The sequence below is a fragment of the Austrofundulus limnaeus genome, unplaced genomic scaffold, assembly GCF_001266775.1.
Source record: "Austrofundulus limnaeus strain Quisiro unplaced genomic scaffold, Austrofundulus_limnaeus-1.0 Scaffold552, whole genome shotgun sequence".
NCBI lineage: Eukaryota > Metazoa > Chordata > Actinopteri > Cyprinodontiformes > Rivulidae > Austrofundulus > Austrofundulus limnaeus.
Genome location: NW_013952954.1, coordinates 331410 through 335790, shown reverse-complemented (window position 1 = coordinate 335790; position 4381 = coordinate 331410). Strand labels below are relative to the sequence as shown.

Below are 4381 nucleotides of genomic sequence, written 5' to 3'. Positions count from 1 at the left end.
GCCCCTCGCACTGTGACTGCTGGATATGGGCACCAGTGACCCACGCAACCCTGAAAAGGAAGAAGCGTGTACAGAAAATGGATGGATGGATGGATGATAATTTAAACTGAAAGAATGAACTTTATTTTACTGTCCACCCAACATATTGGACATTCTGGGGGCCCCTCTTGGAGGAGCTAAATGTTTTAATCTGCCCAACAGCAACTGGCTACAAGTGTAACGTCAGTAAACCCAGACTGAATGAGCTGAGGGCTGACCTGGACAGACTACTGGGAGAACCGGGAGGTCTGCCTGCCTGCTGGCTGGTCTGCTCAGCTGGTTAAAAGTGCTGGTCGCACTAGAACTTTTAAATAAAAAAAATTGGTGTCGTCCTGCTTGCTGCTGCATGTCCCGGAGTCCGTCACTTCCCCCCCTCGCCCCCTCCCTGTCTTTCTTCTGGCTCACTGAGATGTGCACACACACATACACACAGTGCAGACACACAACGTGGTGATGAATTGTCAGTGCTCCTGGAGCTGCTGCAGGTAACGTCAGTCTCATTAACAGAATATCCAATTATTCTTTACAAAGAACCAGAAATAAGTCCACAGGACAGCTGTATTTCTTATGAAAATTTAGCTTTCTGCTTTAGTCACATACAGTATCACAGCTAATGTTAGCAATCACTTTTAGTGATAGCATTAAATCTATTATTGAGTTGTTTTCAATCAGTTAAACTGTATTTTAATCCTAAGATTAAGTCCAAGTCCACTCTGATATTTATTGATTATAATTTACATTCATGAGTCACCAAATATTTCTGTTATTTAGTCTACCTGCTTCAGTACACCTGTTTATAGTAAAGCTTATAAATATTATAATAGTACATTTTTATTATCTTAGCAAGAATAAATTCATCACATTAAAAAAGTTTAAGTTTCTTTTAGAGTTTCTGTATTTTCTGCATAAAAACAGAGCTTCATGGTCAGAAAATGTTTCCTTTTTAACAGTGAAATGATGCAAAGAACAAATAGTGATCAGGTATTTATTTATGTTATTTCATGTTATTATATTGACTTTTTAAAGCTGACTGACGTGGCTATAAAAAAACTAATACTTAATCTATCGTCATGTCTGTTGATGTAGGAGCTGGGTACAGTGAGTCAGGGGCAGCAGGTAGGACAGAGGGTCTCAGTGTCTCAGGTAGGACAGAGGGTCTCAGGTAGGACAGAGGGTCTCAGGTAGGACAGAGGGTCTCAGGTAGGACAGAGGGGAAAAGACAACTCAGTGTTTTTTTGACATCCCCTTTACTTCAAGATGAAAGTCTCTGAGTAGTGAGAGTGTAGCAGTTTTTTTAGCATGTTTACTTGCTTCCTGCAGAATTTTATTTTAACTTGTGAAACAACACAACATGCAAATATATCCTCTGGTATGTTGTGTCAATTCATATATCATTTCAATATTCTTGGTGGGCCACCTTGTCATAAAGTATTTTAAAAACCTAATCATAAAGTATATTAATCACAGAGATCACAGTTTTCAAATGAGAACTTGAACATTTTAAACCAACAAGTTAAAAAAACAATTGATTTATCCAAGAAATTTAAACAACAGATATAAATGAGAGACTAAATCAATACTAATGTTACTTTGGGTGGAACTTTTGTAAATTGAAAAGGAAGAAGACTTCAAACTCAGTTTAGACCATTTCTATTTTTTATGAAAACAATGATATGTTGATATTTTTCCACAACCAATTGCAACTACACCCAACTTCAGATTGCAGAAAAAGTAAACGCTGATGTAACTGAATCTCCGACACGTTTAAAAAAATCTAATTTTTCCTCAAAAATCAACTTTCTCAGCTTTTTCTCGAGCGTTGTTTTCATACTCCGACTGCAGATACTGTTTTTGTTCTTGTATTTCTTTTTTTTAGCTTCTCCTTTAGTTCATTCATCTGTTCTGTCATTTCTCTCTCTTTCTCCTTCCTTTTTCTCTCTCTTTCTCCTTCCTTTTTCTCTCTCTTTCCTCCATCATCCTCTAACAGTCCCTCTTCCTCTTTTCATTTATCTCCTCCCTGACCCTCTTCTCCCTCCCTCTCTCAGCCTGGATCATCTCATTCATTTTCTGCATTTCTTTTTCATATCTTTTCTTCACCCCCTGAACCACTTTTTCTTTCTCTCTGTGGGTTTTCTCCTCCTGCTCCTTCTGGATTCGTGGTTTCTACTCTTCGGTCAGCCTCTCAGCCTCCTGGAACATCTCGTTGGTGTAAATTATATTATTCTATGTACTAGGTTATCAAATCAGGGTCAGTCCAGTCTGTCAACTACAGTTGGCTGTCTGTAGGGATTTTTAAGGTCCAGCAGGTGTCAGTATTCAGTGACACAGTATCAGTAGTTTGGCAATGTGTCAAAACACGTCATGATGCCTCATCTACCCGTTACTAACCATGACATGAACAAAGAGAGCCAATAGTTTCAAACTGTCCCCCTGAGTTTGATTCCCAGGGGAACAGTGTTTGCATGCATTGTATGGAGCTAAATTGGGGCCATAAAGTTTGGCCATAAACTGAAAAACATTTTTGAAACTGAAAAGAAATAAAAAGAGTTGAAACTAGAAAAAGAAAAGTTACAAATTATTTGTCAGATTATAGAGTGAGAGAGTTAGTTAGTTAGTTAGTTAGTTAGTTAGTTAGTTAGTTAGTTAGTTAGTTAGTTAGTTAGTTAGTTAGTTAGTTAGTTAGTTAGTTAGTTAGTTTCAAACTTCTGGCCTTGTTTTGTTGTTGGGGGTGGAGCCTCAGGTGACATGGGGTGTGGCCTGATGACTGACAGCTGAACACAGTGGCTGAAACCAAATATGCTCAGCTGTTGCATTCAGGAACAGAAAATCTGCCCAAAAAGCACCAGAAAATGTGTGAAAACATTCTAGAACAGGGTTATTCAACCGGCGGCCCACGGGCCACATCCGGCCTGTGAGTGACCAAAGTTCGGCCTGCCAATTGGTTCATTCATCTCTTAAGGCCCAACCCCCAGTTTTCTACTTTAATTACTATAAGTTATTTTAGTTAAACATGGACATGTTTGGTATCTACAGAAATGTCAGAATTTTGGCTAGAAGCTGGTAAAACCCATTTCAATAAAAACCCAAGACAGTTAAAACTACAACTACAAACAGTTGAAGATAAAACTATAAAAGTGAAAAGAAAATTGGTTCAAGAATTTGGCAATTGATGTTGGCAATTTAGCAATTCAAATGTTATTTTTGATTTTGATATTGCTTTATAATCACTACTTTTATTACATGGGGTTCTGTATGTTGTATTCATGATTAAATGCAGCAAAATAAACTATTTCAAATGTAACAGATCTCTATAATAGCTGGTTAGTTTCCATGATGACCAACTGCTGGATGTTCTGCCCCTCAGCTGTTGGCCTGCATCAGTTGTGGCCGCCGGAGCAATTTGTATAGCCCTGTTCTAGAAAAACTGTAACGATAAAATGACTCAATTTCCTGTGTTTGTCTCCATCTCTCCATCTTGTGATCACTCATGGTAACACAAGACGTCACAAGGATTCTGCTCCACACAAAACCTGTAATCCTCACCTCACCTCTCTGATGTTGGTTTTTATGGAAATTTTAAAAACTGAACTCATTGTTATCTTTTGTTATTTTTGTTATTTATTAAAATGTAACCTGTTATATAAATTATATCAACTCATAAATGAATGTGTTGGAGTTTTGATGGGATTTCCAGTCTGCTGAGGTGTTCCTGTTTCTTGGAAATGCTGGCAGGGGCAGAGAGAGTTTCATTTTCATTTTAACGGTGTGTGTGCGTGTGCGTTGGCTGAAGACTATAAAGGAAAGTTCTTGTCAGTTCAGTCAGTTTACGTTCATCAGCTTCAACTCTGTTCTTTTGAACAGAAACAGGTTTGGCTTCAGGTGAACAGCTTTGGTGAGTTTAAACTTATTTTTTTTTTAAGTAACTTGAATTAACTTACATCAATTATTCTGTGATCTCTGGGTTAAATCAGTTCTGCTAATGAGAGTGTTTTAAAGAGGATAACCTTAAAGGGATCCATGATTAGTTGTAACATTAGACTTTATTTGATAAACATATATGTAAATATAAAATAGTGTGTAAAAATTAAGGGTTACAACTATAAATATATTTTAAAATAAAACTTAAAATCTAGTCTCTGAATCAGGACAACTATTCTAAAACCAATGTTCTCCACAATAAGATGGAGGTTCTATGGTTCTATACATAAATAAGTTTTTAATTATAAATAATTATATAATAAATATAAAATTAAGTGGCACATTTGGTAAAGTTGTTGCTTCTCAGCAGGAAGGGTGTGAGATCAAATCCCAGCCTGGGACCTGGGACTTTTCTGGGTTGTGT

General features: G+C 37.2%; 1 protein-coding gene across 1 annotated transcript in view; it reads left to right on the top strand.

Annotated features, from left to right (window-relative positions):
• The window catches only part of LOC106530719 (gastrula zinc finger protein XlCGF57.1-like), a 7978-nt gene that overhangs the window by 2820 nt on the left and 777 nt on the right, over positions 1-4381 (top strand). The window lies entirely within an intron of this gene.